This window comes from Acromyrmex echinatior, chromosome 2 (genome assembly GCF_024713525.1).
Source record: "Acromyrmex echinatior isolate Ae372 chromosome 2, ASM2471352v2, whole genome shotgun sequence".
Lineage (NCBI taxonomy): Eukaryota > Metazoa > Arthropoda > Insecta > Hymenoptera > Formicidae > Acromyrmex > Acromyrmex echinatior.
This window is the reverse complement of record NC_141853.1, coordinates 21,069,233-21,091,777: the sequence shown is the minus strand read 5'-3', so window position 1 is coordinate 21,091,777 and position 22,545 is coordinate 21,069,233. Positions and strand designations below refer to the sequence as shown.

The following is a 22,545-nucleotide window of genomic DNA, read 5'->3' as shown; positions in this document are numbered from 1 at the left end:
AATTATTTTTAAATCTAGCTAAATATTTAGAGTTAAATTTTTAAAATTAGTATCTAGCATTTTTAGATACTTTAGTAAAACCGTTTTTTTTCCATGTAAAAATAACACTACACTCATACTGCATACAAAAATAGATTTATACATTTAAACATACAGTATAATGTCACTTGGATTTGTAGTGTATAATATGCATTTAACAAACATATATGTTTATTGGACAAAATAATCCATAGACAATATGCCCAGTTAATCCATCGATCGCATCACTACTCGTCATAATTAGCTATGGGGAATGTTCAGTGATAAATGATATATGAGCTTACAATTGAAAGCCAAGATCACAAGGAGATCCAATAATAATGGCAGCTCAAAAGGCGATGTACGTATATATTTTTTAATTAAATTTGTATAAAGAAAAGGGAAGGATAAAGCTGAAAAGGGGATTTAAAAGAAAGTTATCATCATGCATTGGGGAGTGCAAAGAATAGAGAAAGAAGAGCGCGAGGAAGTTTAATAAGAATCATCACGTATCAATGAGCTTAGGGGTACTAAATGGAAGTATTTGTGTTTGTTACATAAAAATTGAAGATTATATTATGTTCCTTAAGTCGTTGCTTATGAATCAGGAAAGGTCAAGAGTTGATGATCAATGAGTGTCGATTGTAGGAGTACTTCTGAAAATATTTCTGAAAGTATTTCTAAAACGTAGCACATAGGAGTGAAGCACTTCTCAAGAAAATCCCGTATAAAAGTATAACGTTCTATAAAGTCATTCGATTCTAAGGTTCAGGAATGTCTAAGCTTCGCACGTACGTGCGATTGCACACGTGTGTATGTCGACGAGTTCGAATGAGGTACTCGGGAACACGTGTGGAGCCAGCCAGTTACGCCGGCACTTTTCCGTTCGTGCATTCTCGGCAATAATGTGCGACGAAATGGCGGTCACCAGAACCGATCGTCGCCCTTTCGATTTTTCATCGTTCGCAAAATGCGTTTCTCACAAAATGCCGTTCTGATTATCGTCATATTTTTAAATTCCGAATGCGTACGCTTTAACGCCACTCCGAATCGCGCCAGCTGTTATCGCTCGTCTTTATCCCTATTTTTTTTCTATCCCTATTTTTTTCTACTACTAAAATTGAACTAATAGTTGTCGCGAATTGTGACAGGATTTATCGGAGGGAAATAAGCGCGAATATGTAAAATCACGAGTCCAGGTGCTACGCTGAATGTTAAAAATATTATAGTACAATAAAAATTAACTTTATTACTATTTATATACGCGTGGCGATGGGTCTTGTATTTAGATTCTCAATTTCCGAATTTGATTATATTATGTTGTTGCAGGCGTCGCAACTATTAATGAGAGATTGTTGTTGCATATCCATCTGAAATTCTAAACTCTTCATTTAATCATCTCTTGTCGTTACAACTTTATAAACTACTTGGTCAGAATGGGAATACTGTTAAGCTAATGTAAATATGTTTGGAATTACGACATGCGCTTATGTACACCAGAGGAAATCGCCATTTCCCGCGCAACATGACTCCACTTGCAATTTTCCTTTGGCTCGGCGCGAATACTTTTTTTCCTTTTTCGTTGGTTATATCACCGTAGCACGCCGCGATGAAAAGTTAAAAAATATTTGAAAGAGTTTCCAAAGCCGAAGAAATATTCCAGGTCGTAGATAGTTACAAAATCCTCCACAATAATTTCAGACTTAAGAAAGTTAAACAGGATCTACATTGGCTCGAAAGCATTTTGTAGATAGGGCAAGAGGCATGCAGGAACTTGCGAGAAGCGAGATCTAAGTACTCTTAAGAGCCGTGCTGGTGTTTACTTTGCCGCAAGGAGCACCTGCAAAAATATCGGGAATATCGCAGGCATGTATTGTTCGCTCTAATCCTACGATAAATGTAGGTATATCGGTATTTCATCGAGATTTACAAATGGACCGATTTACTAATCCTATATCCTGTCAGCAGACATTTATTGTCCCGGTATTATTATGTATTATTGTGGTGTACCTATAGCATATTTTTATATCATACATTATATAGATGCATTCACATTGCTTTTCGCTCGTGGTCATGTATAATGTCAAAGAAATCCGATAACTGTATGTTGTTTGATACTGCAAAAATGTATGTGAAAGAAATTAATACGTAAATGTATATAGTATTCCTCTCTATCCTCTGTGATTATTTTATATTACATTTATACGTATACATTTGTATAAATGCAAAGATTTGTAATTATATTCACAGTAATTATACTTACAGTTACAACCGAGAGCAAAAATATTGGTACAGGAAATTTTTTTTAAGTCTTATTTGTAGAACATAGACATTAATAAACAATTTGATGCAATGATTATGTTCCGATTTAATATAAACAAAAAAATTTTGTATATTATATAATCATGGAAGCTAAATTTCTATACGAATATTTTTAGGTGTCTACATTATACAATTTTCGAAGGGTAAACCGCTTGAGGGCATTACGGTGTACAAATACAAATTTGGGGCATTATTGGGCATTACTGGACATTTCTTAAGAGAATTATGTATTATAAGCGGTATTGCATTACTAGGACATTACTAGAGCATTAGTAGGCATTGGTATACACAATTTTGATCAGCTGTTTGACACCCCTTGAAAACTTTTTATCTTTGCTTACCTACTTTTAAAATAATATATTTTAATTATTATATACATTTTTTTAGATAAAATTTTTGAGGACTATACATTGTATAAAATAAAATGCTGAATAAAAATTTAAAAAATTTCTGTGATATTAATATATCTAATTGAGAATATATATAGAAATATATAAATTAAAAAATATAGATACTATGAGTATAGATATAGATACAAACAGGGGAGATATCTTTTCAAACAATCTTTTGAAAAATATTAATTAGCAATTTAACATAGAATATAATATGAAAGCATATTAACATGAAATAAAATATTATTAAAAAAAAAATCTTTTTTATTATAATGTTTATATTGCTTTTATATTTATATTGCTCTTTCATATATAAACGACATAAATATTTTACTAAAAATGAAAAAGATACACCTAATGATAGAGTCGAAATTTTATCACGGTATCTGTATTGTACCAATATTTTTCTGCAATTCTGTACGTATTTATTTCAATCACTTCGTGTGGGATTGCCGCAAGCTTCTATAGATATGCGTAAATAAAAATGGATTCTGTTGCGCACGCTTTAAAATGTGTGTATTTCAGATAGAAGGAAAGTATATTAAATGTGAAAGTATATTAAATAATGAGTAGAATAAAATAAAAATCCCTCCGATAATGAGGCAAGATATCTATTAATTTGTAAACCTTGTATCTTTCATGTATGAAATAATTATTCTTCATTTTACCTCTCGCGGTAATTTAATGCGGTAAATATCAATAGTGCGATAATTATCTCCTGCTTGCAAATTAAGCCAAAACTTGTGAATAACACAATTTAGAATAGTACGGTCTTCTGGACTACATCCTATTCGCGCAAATTATCTAGTAAATACCTAGGTAGCCTTAAACGCCGACTATCCGGAAATCAGCCTGACTGTTATTAAATTTTCGTATGCACGCTATCGTAATATCTACGATATCTATATTGGAGAGGTACATTAGAGAGGTAGATGGCGGAGGAAGAGAACGAAGAGAGAGAAAGAGACGAGGGGAAGGAATGGGGTTAAAACGGCCAGGTGGGTAATATTGCCGACTTGTTCATACAGTTACCAACACATGGCGTTGTTAATCACATCGAATTACAACACATGCAAGCAATGCATTTTGAGATATATGCGAATCTAGTTAGTCCACTGCTGGTGTTAATGCACAGTGCAGAAGTAGGGAAATTGGGATACATCGTTTGGGCGCGAATTGAATGTTGTGTACTCTATCGTTTATGACCGAAGGTATTGCATTTTGTTCGCGTGCCGCAATATCACAAAAATAGTACAGAAAACGACTGTGGCCGTTGGTTTTGAGATAACATTTTGGACGATGTGTTATTTTCGCCGAAATTTGTCTAAAAGATGACAACAAATATCATGCGGTTGGAATTAATTTTTTACAAATGACACTGCAATCCGAATAATGTCAATTGCAATTATACATATATTTTTTAAACACGTGATCAAAGAGATAAAAAATTAGATTTTATGTATTGTAGAACAAGTGAAAAATTTATTAAATAAAATATTTTCTCACTTTACAATAATAATTTATATTTTCATAAACCGATCTAATTATAATATGTTTACAGGTAGATAAAAAGTTTTTTATATATAATATATTATGATTACGTACGCATTAGTAGAAATACACATATATTTTCTCTCTCTCTTTTTCTCTCTTCCTTTTCCTCGTAGATATTGTGTCATATACATATACGTATATATTAATATACCTTTCCAGTATTATAGTATCGAAATGCAAAGTGGTTGCAGCTGGTTACAATCTGATGACGTGTTAATAATATTCGATGAAATTTAGCAGCTAACATATTTTCTCTTTGCTATCGATAATACAATATTATAAAACGACAATATTCTAAATCAAATAAATTATTCTATTTAAAATTAAATTAATTTCAATTTATAGAAAGTGCTCTATCAACAATCTAAATATTATATAGGATATATCTTCATAGGATATATCTATGAAGAATATAAGTATCGAGTCTTATTTTTGTTTATATATATCCGTACAAAAAAAGATTCACACATGCACATGGGTATTAAATTTAAAATGGTTAAATACATTAATACAAAAATTCATTATATAGAAATTCTGACAGGCTTATCTTTCTGGAATACTTTTCAAGAATAAAAGTCCTTTTCCAATAAAAGGCTTAAGGTGGGATTAAAGAGACTCTGGTGAACATCTTGTTACTCTGCGCGTACAATCGTCTAAACGATTAAAGGCACAATCCTAGACATCGGTTTATTCTCTGCCGTTGTTCGCTGCTCCCAGACAATAAACACTCGCTACCTGGCCAGTTATCTACATCGATTCGGTGCGGACGAACTCGACATAATTCACGGAAACGAATGCGCGTATATCCCTTAAGCCTTCACTGTACTCCCAGGACTAATCAGATGAGATCTAATCGTTGATCCGCTCGGGTGATATTTGTGCACTGTAAGGAGAATGTCGCCGACGGAATTGAAAAGGGTGGTTAATAGACAAGACGGAAGGGCACGACAAGGCAAAAAAAAAAAATGAGAGAGGAGAGAAAGATAGAGTGGAAAGGGTGGGATTAGGGCTTAACTCGCCAACGTTGTCGTACAGGGAATGTATGGGGACGAGGGTGCGTCTCAAGATTTCCTTCGCTTGTTTAAAAGGTCGTGGAACGACGCTGAATCGCCATTGTGCGCGATGTGCGCGCATATATGTGAATGTATGCATAAACACAAATACATACGTATGGACGTGCATACGTGGCCTCGACGAAAACACAAAAACCGCGCTGCCACGTAGGTAGATCTCGTCGCGGACCCCTTTGGCAGAAGAATGCCGGAGATAAAATCGCGCAACCCCTGCACCGGCGCAACCCTTCGCTAAGGGTGGCGCAGAGCTCTCATTGTACGCTGTGTCAGTGTATGCGCGTCTGTGTATTCTGTGTCGCTATAACCGACCGAAAGCCAAGGCGGAACCAACACTAAAGCGCTAGAAACCAATAACTACATACATGTACATCAAACGCATACACACGCGACGAGTGTCTTGGTATCCGAGATCGTCTTCGGATCTTTTCCCTTCCCGCGTTTCGTTGTCGTTCCCATTTCCTACCCTTTCTCTCCGTCCCGCCCCACTTGTTCCCATTCTCATCTGCCTCTTCTCCGATTTTCTTCCATTTTGTCCGCGCGTGGGGTTAGTTTCTTGCTATTTTTGAAGCTTATCCCATACGGAAAGTATGTGACAGTTTAGTTGGAACGAGTGGCAAGGATGGTGAGGGAGACCCCGATTCTTCGTGGCCTGCTGACACAGCCGACGCGTTCCTTCGCGCCATTGTGCACGACACCCGCGTGGAGTTTTGAAAGTTTAATAGAGTTGTACTCTCAGCGACGAGAATGGCGTCGATGGATATGACGATCACGATCACGTCCCACTGCAGAATCTGAAAGAGAGGAATGGAACGTAGTTCAAAAAAGTTGATAGTTTTTTATTGAGCAGATTGCGGATTTTTTTAGTTTGTAATTTATTATGAATGATTTAAAAACTTTAGCATTTTTCTTACAGTTAATTATTAACGATTAATGTAAAATGTTTTAAACAGGAATCTTGTAAAGTATTATAGTCAAAGAAAATTAATGGAAAGCAGTTATTCATTGCATTTATTCAATAATATTCTAAAATTATTTATTTTACTTTTTTTTTAATTAAAACAGATCAAATTTCAAGTCACTTGACATATCCATAATCAAATATACAAACTTTTTATATTTTTATTACTTTTATAAGAAAAAGAAAAAAGAAGTTCTAGTAAAATAAAATTTTAAGCAAAATATGTAATTTAATTACATATATCACATATAAAATTATAGAGGTCATAAAGAGATATTATACTTTTATGAATCAGATTTTGAATGTAATTATTATATTTTTTGATACCGTACAGAAATATTTTTTATTTGAAAAGATGAATATCAGTATTTTGTATTTTATATTTAATATTTAAACATAGATGTTAGACAAAAAATTAATGTAGCTACAAATTTAAAAAATTTACTTTTTTATTTATCTAAAGGTAATAGAGTTATTTATTATGTATCGCCTAACTATAAAGCAAGCACTGCAAAATAATTTATGACAATTACAATGGCATTTGATTTTATCGTATTTTTTGTTGAAACTACAGAACATATTATGATATAAAGTTTTACTCATGCATGTGCATGTGATGCAATATAATCATTTTAATAGTACCTACCATTCAAAGCATTGATAATTAAAAATGTAAAAAATTAAAGTAAATAATAATATAAAAAACTAATTGAACTACGTTCTGATTTTCCAAGTAATTACTTTTTTGCATCTACAATTTATCGTACTTTTTCTAATTGTGTAAACGTTTTGTAAATTACATCGCGCGTTAATTTATATTTCTTCTCTATCTGTTTGTTCTTTCTCATTAAATCATGATTTGAAGTCGCTCATACGCAAATATCCATTATTTTGTACTATATTCTATATTTGATAAGAAATATCGATTCTGGAATTTTTCTACATAGAAGCGTATGTTATTATAGGCTGCTCAACCGAGTGATTAAATTCGATGTTAAATACAGGATACCAATACAATTTTTATAGAGACATAAAGCTATGCGCATTGCGAAACACGCGATGACGACTGCATTGACTACGCTCTAGTATTTTTTTTCCACATTGCACGTTATCTTTAACAATTCCAGATTTACACAATGTTTCCAAAAAAATTTGTTGCAGCTCTGCGCAAACCTTTAGTCGAAAAGCGCATAGCGTCGCATAAAAAAATACTGTATCCCAGAAATATTCGTGTTTTTCATGAAAAATATGTTTATAAAAAAGCAAGAAAAAATATTCTCGTTTCGAAGGCGCATCATGCATCTGTTCGTTCTCGTTTCTGTCCGATTTACTTCGTATCATACCACAGCACGAGATCCTTAACAATCGCAGCGAACTTTTCTGCACAATATAGTTCTAATGTGTGAGCAAATAAAGTTCGTCTCTTTAAGGAGCGAAGCGATCGAATAAAAAGTGATGCTTTGTCCGTAAACCTCCCCCTCGCCCCCCCCCTCTCCTCTGTCTCTCATTTTCTCTCTAGACGAGGCAAACGTATATTGCGATGCCGGCTCTAAACTTTCGACCGGCTCGACGAAAACTTTTTTATCCACTCCGAGAGTCGTCGGACTCGAATTTTTTTACGAGCGCAATCGTTGGGCTATCGTAAAAGTTGCCGGGCCATCGAACTTCCATTCGAACAGCCATGGTTGCGGCGGAGAAGGAGCCACTTCAGGACATCGATCTACGGGCGTAGCGTAAATAATTTCTGGCTTTCTGAGACGAAATGCGGTGGACAAATCAGTAAAGTCCAACCGCGCTCTTTCATGGGTCTCGCCACCCTTCCTCCCTACCCGTATTATCTACGAGTACGGAGTGGTGGCGGTGGCTGGTAAGAGGATTTGAATAATGCATGAAATACGTTTTCATTTTTCTATACCACCCGGCCGGCGCGATATAAAGTTCTTGTCCCTAAGGATCCAAAACAAGCTGCAATCTCCGGCAGTCGATGCTTTGTAATCCGTGTGATTTATGGTATGAGATTTCGACTGAAAAAGGAACTCGTCGTTGGACGACGCGGGCCATGGGGCAAAGAGTTCGACGATATCGCGAACGATAAGAATCGAATCCGGCGCAGCGAGCGTCCCGTTGTCACTATAATCGCGCCGGTGTATCTGGGAGTGTCCCCTGGACGACGTTGCGATTAGTATCGAAAGTTTCGATGCCAGCGGTGCTCCTGGCGTTTGCAGCTGGAGGCAGCCGAAAGTCCCGACTTCCCGAATGGACGCACGACTCCGCTCCGACGTTTCCAGTTCGGGACGAGTAAATCCTCTTTGGAGAAACAGCGAAACGAATTACGGTGCCGGCCGTAATAATACGGTTACAGATAAACGCTTTCAAGTTAAGCGCATTTAGAATTACGTGACTGCTTGGTCTGGTAGAAGTGTATATGTGTATCACTGCAGCATACCATATACCGCTTAGATCGTGTTGTGAAATATTGCGTGCAGAGATACGAGCATAATTTCGCGCGTGTTAACAGGCGCCCCCCGTGTTTTTCTAGGGCTGTTTCGGTTTAATGTTTCATTAATCGAAAGGTATCTCATATGACGCGAATATGCATTGGGGGACTTTGGGGTGGAGCTTATTAATTCGAAATTAACTATGGACACGAAAGAAAGAGCGCGTAAATATTCTAGCAATCAATTTGAACGTCTACATAATTATTTTGATGATGTAACAAAATTATTTTTACATCTGTGTCTAGCTAAATTTTAGATACTTCAACAAAATTGTTCTTTCCATGTAGCTCACATATTAAGTTAAAAAAGTATATAAATATACCTCCCACAATTTATTTCAGAAAATGTAATAAACTCCAAATGGATGCGTAAAATAAAAATGTAACGATCAGCAAGCAAAGTACAGCGATTAGCGCTATATGCAACTTTTATGGAAATTTCAGACAGTTATTATGGTTTACTGTCAACGATAAAGGAATAGTGAAAAATAAATCCTAGTATATATATATATATTGACTGTACTAAATGTTTCTGCATACATTCAGTTTTGTATATGCGACAAAGGTGCGTGAAATTTTGAGGGATCGTAGCCAGTGGCGACGAAAGGGAAGGCAGTCGGTCATCGACTAATTGTAAGTCGTAATAATTCCAAATTGCAATAACGCGCGCGCTTCCAATTACACGGTTCTCCCATCTGGCGCGCCGCACGCGAGTGCAGCGAATTGAAATTACGGCGATGACGTTAATTCGGCGTTTAATAAAAGGAAAGTTTCGCTTTAATCCATCCGCGATGAAGGCCACTTTGTACAGAGTAAAGTAAAGCCGACGGTAATAAACGGATTAGAGAGTATTCGTATAATAGCGGTGGATAAACGGCAGCAATTAAGTGCATGCCGGTGGAAGCCATTAAAAACGTATTATTAGAAAAGTGATATAAATGTGTAACGTCGCCGCCAAACCCACCGACGCGAAGGAAACATTTATGTTTTGTACTTTATTTATGCCATTGTATTAATTGTTACAACTAAATGAGAAACAGTAGATATTGTTGACCAAATTTTTATAATGAAACCACGATTATTGTTATACGATTATATGAACATTTGATGATTTCATCGATGTAATAATAACAAATAATTCTATCGTGTAGCAATTTCAAAAAAACTGATATAAAATCAACTTTAGATTAGCATCGCAAAATCAATATTGATATCAAAAATTTAATAAGAAGTATTATTTGATAGAAATGCGTTCTTATTCAAAACAATAGAATTTTTTCGCATTTTCGCGTTTTACAGTAAAAGATCTTTCGTCAACATTTTGATGATGAAAGATTGTTTTCAAGCGCGAGTTGCCGTAATGAAGAAATGAAGATGTAGTAATAAGAAGATGACGAAACGATACGTCATTCCTCGTAGCTTTTTTTCATCGTATCTCGATCTTTACTTTTTATCTCCCCGCCGAGTAATAAATTTGGCAACAAATTGCGAGAACACAGCTTGCACGGCCTCGGAGGGTCTTCCAGCAGTGGGATGAGATGAGCCAGTGTTGCCGCGCTTTAACTGGCTCGTAAGCGGGACTTCAGTTTACCACGATTAATGGCCGAACCCGCACAGGTGACGGCATTAATGGCGGTAAGTGTTCCAAACTTGCTCGATTTTTGTAATTAAATCCTGACGAGAGCGATACGTAACGAAATATTCGATACATTAATTTTGGTTGGGATCGTACACATATTCGCGACACGGATGGAAATTCTCTGGCACATATTCGTGCTTGATTTCAAACCTTTGGTTGCACGTTGCGTCAAGGGACGCGTAGACAAACGGCAACATTAATCATGCGTGTACACGTATGGTTTCGAGCCGAAATATCAAACAATATGAAACAGCAACGAAATAAAAAAAATCAGTCGATTTTGAATTTTGATTTTTAATATTAAGTGGATTAACATTTAATTCGTATGTATTAGAATTGTATAATGGTAGACATAAAAATATCTCAGCTTTAATGGAAATAGGTAGACAAAATCTACAAGCCTTGTCCTTCGATTATTATAAAGTTAGTTTTTAAAAAAACGATCACAAGCAACAAATTTACATCTGAATGAACGTGGTTTTTGTTTTGTTTGTGAGTGATACTGGGTCTGCTTTTTATTCCTGCGTTCTCTAAACTGGTGCACACGTTGCAATAAGTTGTGAAATGATACAGTTATACATTTATTTCACTTCAACTTACTGCACCAATGTGTATCAATTCAGAGAGTGCAAGAATAACAAACACACTTATAATATCTTTAATTATAAAACTTTAGATTTTTATTTTTTTATTGATATCATTATAAAAAAATAGCAATTTTTAATTTTTCGGATATATGATGTGACTAAAAGTTATATATCACTACTAACTTGCCTTTAGGTTGATATATCAAATTAAATTAAATGCGTTTACCCGGACTTTTTGAGACGCGCGCGCCCAGTTGGCAGATATTAATCATCGCCAGTGTCAAAATAAACAATGAAAACGTGCGGGCAGACTAGGGGCGTAGTCGCGTCGCTAATTACAACGTAAAATGATATCTAGAAGAACAGTGGGGCGAGTTACAACGCGGTCAGAGTTTATTGGAATTCGACGCACAGCCTGCCAACGTGCGCGTGCGATTTCAGGAAGGTAATTGTGTATCTGGTTGACGCTATGACGGTGAGTCTTGGCTTTAATGCTATTTGCGATAAATTGATTGCCGATAATTTAATAAACTCCACGTCAATTAGACAGCGATTCGGCTCACGACAATAAGGGGCTTAATTTCAAAATAACGGTAAAAGCGTTACCGATGTATTCGCCGAATACTGCAATTTCGATTTAATCCGCGATCGATGAGAAAAATGAGTAGTATGTGGCCGCGAATCACGATCGCGATGTACCAGCGTTTGCGCAATCGTGTTTGCGTAATTCGACTCCAAATCCTGGCGGATTAATTGGCAATGCAATTAATTTCTCTGCTGCCTAAACGCAACTTCGCCCGCCGCTCTTACTAATCGGTATTACCTATCTGCCTGTCACGCACGCCGCATTATTTATTGGCAATTAGGTATAACATTGCGCGGCGCTCCCATTTTCTTGCCGTCTTACGTAATAGCCGAAACGCAATATCCATGAAGATTGGATTCTAGACTTACAAAAGAAACGAACAAATGAGATCGATGGGAAGACAGTTCGACAAAATGGAGTATCATTATAATCGGCAGTACTTTTCTTAATCGCTTAATCAAATGAAATTACCGTTCGTATTTTATTCTAAGCTGTTAAAAATTTTTTATAAGTAATTTGCATTTCGAGATAGACTTTTCGGATTTCTTATAGTCGAAAGTTATATATGTATTAAAAGATTTAAAATTCTACATATTCATGACTAATACATTTTATTCGGTTTAAATGATTAGCACAATTAATTTTGAACAACTTTTCACATCGTAATAAAACGATATATTGTATTTTACTGTTTTACTGTTTTAATATTTTAAATAATCCGTGCAAGTGCAGAAATATTTGAATTCCTTATTTGAATCGTTCATAAATGTATTAATCATCCGCGAAATATCTTCTCGCAACTAATAAATTTTGTTCATAGACAGTTATTGCTACTTGCTTACAATCTCGCGTGTTATGTGTTTATGTGTGTAAAAGGAAAAATTATATAAAGTTGAGAAGTCGAACTAAGAATCGCGAGCGAATTCTCATGTCTTTCATTCTTCTCTCTGTTTCTCTTTCTTTGTCTTGCTCTCTCTCTCTCTCTCTCTTTCTTTCTCTGTGGAAAACTTCAAAAGTCTATAAAATGAACGTTCGTAATACGAGCGGGATTTATTGTACGAGATACACACAATGCGCAAGCATAGAATACGCGTGAGATAATACACTGAGTGCAAATAAACCAAATGGAAAATCGAACGAGTCCTCAGAGGACGCTGGAGCACTTTAATTTCACTTGTGATTGGCAGTAATAACTTTCTCGCTTTTTCTTTTGTGGAAAAGTAAATAGAATTGAAAAAAGAAAGTAATAAGATAAGTCGCGTAATGCGCGTAGAATAATATCAAGTCACTGTAACAAGACACTGCATGATCAGGATGTATTGTTACATGTCACTTTATATAACAATGGTGAAACTTTAAGAATTTTTAACATTTAGAAAAAAGTATTCAGAGATTTTATAATTGAAAATGATTTAAATTCAGACCGATACCTGTCTTGAATTAATCCATATTTCTATTCATAGTAGTTTTCGTATATCATTTATTTTGATCATTAAAGATTTTCATCTAATGAAGCATCGGATTAATATCAAATAATAATTATTTTAATAAAAAGTACTTTATTTTCTGCAAATATGGAATAGTTTTATCCGTATAATACATAGTACATATAAATAAAGAGAGAGACAAAATCAAAGTATTCTGAATAAATTTTTTTTGGCTTACAAAAAAAGAGAGAGAGGATGGAAAGGCTAAGAGAAGCGGTGCTATCAGGCCGCGCCTCGTCAGCAATTAGCAAGTGTAATTAATAAATCGGAGAGCGAAACAAGGAGGAGAAAGTGGGGGCGTCGAGTCGTCAGCCGCGCAATTTTCTTGTTAGCCGCCGGGGAGGAACGAGAAGTTACGACGAAGTTAAGCGGTCGGGATCGATCGGCGATTACGATCGCGATCCGCAAAAGATAGCCCGTCGGCGCAACAACGACGACGGTATTATGAGCGCACGTTTTGCAGCTTTACGAGTCCAGGCACTTTGTCATCGACCGCGCGGCATTGACGTTTCGCGAAACAAGCTCGTAATAATTTATAAGGAAGCCACGAAGCAATGCGTGCCGCAATCATCTATTCTATGAGGGGAGAGGGGGAGAGAGAGAGAGAGAGAGAGAGGGCGAGCAACAGAAACGTTTACCAATAGCATGTTTCACGGGGCGGTAATGACACCATGAATATGTATATACGCACCGGAGTAGATGAGGGACGGAGAGCGAAACAGAGCGGCGGCTTGCCGTGGTCGTATACAGGGTGTTCCCTTCGCATTGCTCTAGTGAAGAAAGGCAAATGAGACGGATACATCAATGTACAGTCGTAACAGCGAAAATACTGAAAATCCTGTAGCATGTTTTGCTAGTTGTTTCTTCATGAACCACCTTCTGCGTGGAACGCAGTATTGTAAAATCCGCAGTTTAATGAGGGCACCATTAATCTCGTTACGTGACGAATATAATTCAAGATAACGCCGATTAATCACGACTACATAGTCACAATTATACACACTGGTCGACAAGTAGTATGAGCAACGAGAGTCTGCATTCTGTATTTTCGTTTCTGTATTTTCTGGTTTCGTTTCTCTGGAGCGAGGGAATGCTGGATCGATTAATGCACGTCGGACGAACGAAATGAGACACCGTTTGTATGAAGGACGGCGGCGGATCAAGAGAGGGCACCGCTCAGACCTTGGCTCCGAAGGACTTAAGCGGGATGACGAGGAAATGGGCGTGTCCTTTCTACACTGTAAAACAAACAAGACCCGTTAATGATGCGAGCTGCTAGTTAGACGAGATCAACGTGGCCTTTCCCTTCTCGTTCCCGCCCTCTCCCCTCCCGCCTTCTGTCCCTCCTCTTGCTTTGCATAGGAATTCGTTTCACGTCATTGACGTTGCATTCTTAATACAATGCCGCGGGCATGGGGTGGTTTTCATCGAAGCTGTTGCCGTCACCGCGACTGCCGCTGCTGCCGCCATTTCCCTGCCACATCCGCAACTACCATAACCGCCACAAGCCTCCTCCTTCGGACTGAGACTCATTTGTTACAGGATAGGGTTTTGAAATTAGACTAGCAAACTAATCGTCTCGTCAGAAATAGCTGTCTGTCGCGCCCACCGTATCACCGTATGCGCCGCGTTATCAGCCCGCAATCCTCGAAATCGTGCCGAAAGCCTGGAGCGCTTGCGATGATTGAAATTCTGATAGCGCCGATTAGGACGTTTGTACGACTGTCTGTTGTGAATTATAGAGATTGCCACAAACGCCACGAGCAACAACGTGTAATATTCAGTATAAATTAGAATGAATTAATGTACACAGTGGGAAGAAGCAGGATTGGTTAAAACTCAAATCTGTCGGGAGTCGCTGTTGAAAGTCGCAGTAAAATCCTCGACGGTTATTGTCGGACGATAAAAATCTCGACAATAGTTATCAGGAAATAAAACTCTCGAGAACTCATTTCCAGAGCAAATTTCTTTCGACAAAGTAATCCTGGAGTTGATTAAAACCATAATCGTGACAGTTGTTTTATTTTCGAGAGAAAGCACAAAGCTGTTCTCTCGAAAACGAAAATCTTTAGTGATTGTGTTAAATAAGGAGTAATATGTTTGATGTTCATTTATTGAGCTATTATAAATATTATTTAAATGATACTCACTCTGACTTTATCTATTTTAACTTTTTCGTACATTACTCTCTTTAGAATGGAATTTAATTTCAATAAAGAGTGATAATTGAGCCAGTGTTGAAAAAGTGGCCCAATTATCAATTTTTAGAGATTGAAGATTCTGCTTCAAAGATTGTAAAGAGTAGTCTTATTCCCTTTGGCTTTCTTTTTCTTACACAATAGGTAGACTAATGACGCGCAATATTGCATGTAACATGGCGCGTGAAACAACGAACCATATCAATGAGAGATAATAGAAGCAGCTGACAATTTCGAAATAATAGAAACTAGGGTAATACCAAAATAACACAGAAACTGGAATAACGACAATTCGAATATCATACGCTCTGCCTGTTACATTGAAACGCAGCGCAGCAAGCTAATCGTCTTATTCGTAACATTCAGGCAAGCGATTGCTCTCAACGTGGACAGAAACTGTCGTTCCTTGCAAAATTCTCGCCAAGCAGGCTATCACAATTATTCGATCATCATTCATCGCTGCGACCGTTGTCGATCAAGATCTCGATGCGACGCATCGGTTTCAGCAGCAATGCTGGTGCAGCAACATGATACGCGGAGAAAAGCGCGTGATTGTTGTTCGATATGTAAAGTGGATAGCGTGAAACGAGGATGGATCAAGACTCGTCTGTTACGCGGAATATGGCGGGAGGCCGTGAATTTGCAAATTAATCGTCGCGTCAGAAATAGCCCGTCTGGTTAATCCTTCGACCGGACAGCGTATCAGCTCTGATCCTCGGAGCCATCTTGCGTCCAAGTTACGGTCGAATTTGCCGCATTAATTTGCAAACGCGATTATTCCATTAGATCCTCCTCAGTAATTACACATCTGGCGGCGAAACTGCCATGTTCTGCATTAGTAATTAGCACTTGGTTCAATACATTTTAAAGGAGGAACACTAGGCGGGTAGGATACTCTTCGTAAACGAAATAGAAAATTAGCCGTATATGTATATCGAATTAACATGCCGGCGAACGCTATCACGATAGTGCAAGTATTATAGTAATAGTACTTTGATCATTCTCGCGCGTATGTAATTTTAACGCCGAAAGAGAAGCAGTTGGCGAGCGCAAGGCAATAATTATCGCCGCAGAAGCGATATTTTACGCGTCGAAAGAGTTATAATGCAAATAATATAATATAATAGGAATATGACTCGAATTGGAACTCGTTAGTTAAAGAGATCCGCAAAACCAGATTAGCAAACTAATTGTCTTGGTAGAAATCTCCGGTTCTGCTGTTATATTCATTGAGAATGTGTTGGAGTTTGACCTTCCCCGGTGAATTTACGGAACAAAGGCCGTAGAGGCGATCGTAATAATCTAAACTATGCGTTTCATTGGCCTCTGTCTTGTAAATTCACCGTTTCATGCTGGCTTCGCGTCGGTCCTAATTACGAGAGCGAACCTGGACCGCATAACTGTAATAGACCGTGTGTAACTTGATAAGGACATCTTGAAAAAATATTTTTATGTCAGGTATGGAATTAATTTCAGAAAATGCACAGAATACATTCCTTGAAATTAATTCTATATTCGATATTAACTTTCCGGCATTAAGATCTGAGATGTACACTGAACAATCATATTTTTTGCATATTACATAGCATCTTTCATTTTTTTCGAAAACTACAAATACTACTTTTTTCAATAATACATTCCAAAACATGCAACATTAAATATAAAATTAAAACAAAAGTTTTATATATTGATGACTTCAGAAAATTGTTTAAAACAATTATTTGAATAATGATTTATATTTCTAAAAACTTTTGGATTATCAGTTTAATAATAAAATTTAACTTTTAAAATTTTTATTGTATTTACCTGGAGTTCAATAACTTTTTGCATTGTTATTTCCTATTAATTACTTCGATTATCAAAATTTGTTTTGTGAACATTCATGTTTTCTCAGCAAAAATCTGTCCGTTTTTATCTATAATATAACGTGCCTGAAGCGGAGAAATAGGCGGTTTTTCGAGTGAGTAAATAAAATAAGAGTCACAGTCGAGAAAGTAGTGCAGGTGTCATCAATATTTAAAACACAGTATCAATGCTACCAGTCTCTCTCTCTCTCTCTCTCTCTCTCTCTCTCTCTCTCTCTCGCGAATGTGGACTTATTTGTCGTGGAAGTTGGAGAAGCTGATCGCGAGAGTTACCGTCAGTCAGACTAATCGTCCTGTCGGAGATTCTGGATGGTTGGATTCTTCGACAACGAAAGTAAAAGCGAACTCGACGACCTCGTGTAGACCGATTGGACGAATTCATGAAGCGCACAGCGTGTTTTTCGACGAGGCCTCACGTTTGCTCGTAAATCCGCCGCTTCATCGGCCGAGCGTCTTGTAAATTTATCTCCTGGTCCGAGGCTCATCGCGACGTTTCGTGATTAGAACCTAGGGTTTATTTAATGAGGCCTGCTGTAGGTCGAGATGAGGATCGTCACCCCCGTCCTCGCCTCTATCCCTCTGCGCATCTTCCTTGCCTTATGCGTGACCTCTTTTATTATTATAAGAACCCCCGTCAACGCTGACAAATTGCCCGAACCCGGACGCGTATTCTCAGAAGCGATATCCGTGAGATACGGAGCGCGGAGAAGCACATTCGATACACGTCGAATTTCGAATGATCATCTGCGCGTGTCCAAGTGAGTGTTGTTGGAATCTGACGTTTGACATCCCCAAAGGCTTTTGAGTTTTTCTCATTTTTCATTTTTTTCACAATACAAGTTGACTAGAAAGGATAAAACAGAGAGAAATTTTTTGTTGACACACTTTTGTTAAAACAAATTATTTTATTAAAAGCACTGATACGTTTATAAGATTAAAATTATTGTTTACTGACTGTACAGATTGATGGAAAAAAATTTTCTAATTAATTAATCAAAAAATAATTAAAAGTAATTCAATTCTATTTATATACTATTTTCTTGTAACGCTAATTTTATTTTTTTTAATATGGACTTTTTTGGAAAAATTGATTTTCTTTTTGCCTTTAAACAATATTAATATCTTATTAGATAGAAATTCTTACTTTTGATAGTGATCGACGCGAATTTTTGTCAATCATCCACCGATCTTTTCTCGTTATATATAAGTCTAAAAACGGCAAACGTACGTTTAATGTAGGACTCGAAGCTTGATGTATGCACATTCTGTGATGAAGAAGCGTTTCGCAAACTTCAGATTATTGATCGTTTAAAGGATCTGATATGAAACATACAACTAAAGATAAGATTTAAATCTTATTTGTTTATGTCTATCACATACAGACATCGTATTGAATAGTGAAAAATAAGAATTTTTTACCTTCGCTCGCGCTGCAACACAATAGCGTCCAACAGAAAAAGCAACTTTGCAATTGTTGTAAAATTGTTTAATATGATTTATATATTTAGAACCAGTGAGGAACTAAGGGCAAGATCAATCATATTAAAGAATACAACAGTTGCAAAACTGCTTTTCTACTGAATGCAGTCAATCATATATATGTATATGAAAAAGAACATATTTTATTTCCGAGATTTCGATTACAATTAATGATCAAATCGTAATTTTAATTAGATTGTTCCATAGAATTGAGAAAAAATGTGCGATAGCAATATTAAAATCTATTATGATATTAAATTATTGAATTATTAGTGTATATAATGTATCAAAAATGTATATAAAATGGTAGTAATATCGTGTGTATTAATATTAATGTGATATTATACATTAAAATGAAATGTTATTATTAAGCCTTATGAACAATAAAAACAATATTTGTATACTGAAAGTCACACGTAACGAAGTTAATATCGAATGAGCAGATAGTAATCACCATCTTGATTTATAGTAATGTAGTTTAACATTTCATAATATATTTTTGGGAATCACACAGTTCAAGTCACGGAACTGCGTAAAATTGCGTTCGTGTTCCTACACGTTCGCAGCGATATGAATATGCTCAGCCAAGTTTCGTACAGAACACATTACCCGGCACTGTGCGTATAATTCATACCAGGCTATAATGACGCAACGGAGGTTGAGGTTTGAAGACGTCGAAACGCCTGGCGTTGATTGAAAGGACGAAGGATGACTCGAATTTGTAATCAAACGTTCACGAGAGGCGACACCGCCGCTGCCGCACGTCGGCGTCGAGCCTCGTATGCGCCGTTGATTCGAATTCTCTGGAGAGATTGTGAGCTACCGGAATTGCTGCTGCATGTAGGCCAAAGTTAGGCGCGACACCTGATTATTTAGATCGCATTATCTCTTACCTCTCGTGCTGGATTTTGCAAAATTAACTACCGCTTTGCATTCAGCGAGAGAGTTATAGCGCTAGCTTCGGTACCTCGCTTCCTGTAGTAGACCGGCGATCGCACTGAAAACCCGCTCGTTTGAAAGACATTAAGGTAATAGCTATTTCGTAATACGACCCGTTATAACCACTCTGCATTTCGTTTGAAAGCCAGGTTTTTGAGAGAGAAACATGATAGAAATCCAGCGAATAAAGAAATACTCTAGCAGATAAATGTGTGAGCTTTAATCGGAATTTTATTGGTATGTAAATGAATGATGAATATCGGAATCCGTAATCAACTCGTGAAAGGTTCAGTTTGTCAGTTTTGTACAAGCCAATAATTATCCGGTTGCATAAAGAGCTAATTAATTAAAGCGCCAATTTTTCAATGTTCCCCTTGTGTGTGTCACTGTTCGCATAATTATTTTCCGCACGATGTATTGATTATTATTACATAATAAAACACATCAGCTTGTATGCATTTCGGTAGCGTGGAATATACCGAAATTCGTAATCAGCAGAGCGAAAAGACTACCACAAATTGAATATAGAATCGATTGTATACGTAAAAAAACTGATTAATTAATAATTAATTAATAAGAGTACAGATTCACCAAATTATTCCGCTTTTCAAAAATGTTTCGTAAAATTTTAGCAGAAACAGTAAATTGTCGAAACTATTAATAAATTTTATTTTTTTACAATGAGCTAGAATCTATGCGATTCGTAATTTATGCTAAGATTGATGACAATTAAGAATTTATTTTATTTACCAGAGATATTAAATGATTTTATATCTAATAATATTTAAATCATTTATCGATGTATGCAGAAAATTGCATATACTAAATATTTTAATACAAAACGTTTTATTGTATTAACTTAATTATTTATTATAAAAAGTTTTACATATGCTGCGTGATTTCAAAGTATACTCCTTAGATTTTAATGACAACGAAGTTGTTAATAATTTTTCGTAAATTATATTAGTCAATATTTCATAATCTTTTATAGCGAGACAAGTACGGAGATGTCCGTCATATGTCACTTTTTCGGCTTCGTGCCCCGGGATATCCATAATGAACCGCTAAATGGCTTGGCACGTCGCGGAATGCAAGGTCCGAGCTTCATCCGAGAGATCGTCGTCCAGAAATTCGCAGTTGCGACGGAACTTCTAACAGGTGCCGAACGATAATTACTGTAGTGTCGGACGAGGAAGATGACCGCGGGAGATATACGACCCAGATGTTTTGATACTTCGTGCGGACTGCACTCGCGAGAACTCTTGTGAGGACGACTTGTTACTCTCGGAACAATAGCGCGAGAGACGGAGAAACGGTTACAAGCGATGGGCGAGAATAGAGAAGGATAAGCAGATGAAAAAAAGGGACTGAAAGAAAGAGGGACGATGGACGACGAAGGGCCGTGTGCGTGGTTAGAAAGGCGAGATGATGGTGCAGGTAAAGAGAGAGAGAAAAAAAAAGGAAGACGACGGTAAGGGGGCGATCGATGGTGAGACGGTAATGGAGGGGAAAAGGGAAAAGGAGAGGGAGAGAGAGAAAGAGGAAGCGCCGCGGCTCAGTCGACCTAATGAGCTCTCCGGCTCCGGGACGAAAATAATTATAGAAATTTCCTGCCGATGAACGAAGCACCTTAAGAAAGATTGCCTCCCATTAATAAGCCACAGACGTATTTGCCTCCAGAATTATAATCAGGCTACGAGTTGAGAGCGCTCGTGTTTCCGTGAAATTCGTGCGTCGTTCGGGGCACGCCGGAACGATTCGGTCTACAATAGATTAATATGCTTAGCCCACGTTCGTCGGGACGATGAATCACGTCACTCGTGATCTTATTGATTTTTCTGTTTCTCTTTCGATCTCCACAAAGCAAAGATACTCGTACATATACAGAATGATATTGCTCAAGTATTTAAAAATTTAACCAGATACACACACAGATCTGAAAACAGTTTTATTGGACTGTCGAAATAATTATTATATATAGGACGCTACGAAGCAATGAGTAATGTTACAAAAATTTGACATTCTAGCAATCAGTTTGACCATTCTACATAATTATTATAGTCTAACAAAATTATTTTCAGATCTGTACTAGCTAAATTTTTAAATATTTTTTTCATGTCGTTCCATGTAGCAATGCATATAACACACAGCACAGTACATCAAGTATTGAGTCAGCTGTGTTAAATATTGCATTAGAAATTTTATATTTGTTAGTTTGCGTGCATATATTCTTGTATAATAATCAATGATAGTTACTGGAATAGTTCATATCACGATGGACGACTGTAATATTCGAATACATTTACACGAACCGAGTTGATTTATTGACGAATCTATTATCGAAATTGATTTGCTATTACTAATGGGCTGTGAATTGGTACAATATGGAAACTGATTGATGATAACGACTCACCATTACGGATCAGATAGTGAAAACGAAAGTCTTTCGCAACGTTAAGCCATAGCACTCGCTTTACCCGTACGAGTTCTATGGCTATTAATTACTGCCAGATAGTTGCTGCTTGTTAATTACATAGTATAAAGCCGTCTTCGTTAGAGTCCTTATGTTTCGTTCAAAGTGCAACTACAATTTCGGCGAAATTACATTCTCCGTCCTTTCAACTCGACTTGCGATCGATACTTGGTAGAGATACCACGGTTAATTACACTATATATTATTCATTAGAGGTATTTTCTAATTACGAACCTATTTAATAATTGATCTGCTAATATCCAATCATTATAAGATAATTATTATAACCTCGAGAGGTTTGTTAAGAATATTGTATTGCATTTACTTTCTTGCACTTACATGTACAAATTTTTAATTTATCAAATATATTAGTAAATATTTTTATGTAAGTCTTATTGTTAAATTAACATTTTGTTAATAGTACGCTACTTACTTACATAACAAAAAAATGTTGAAAGCTTCAATATTCGTTCAATAT

The 22,545-nt window shown here is 36.6% G+C and overlaps 1 protein-coding gene across 1 annotated transcript in view; it reads left to right on the top strand.

Annotated features, from left to right (window-relative positions):
* The window catches only part of LOC105143670 (uncharacterized), a 204,792-nt gene that overhangs the window by 5,257 nt on the left and 176,990 nt on the right, over positions 1-22,545 (top strand). The window lies entirely within an intron of this gene.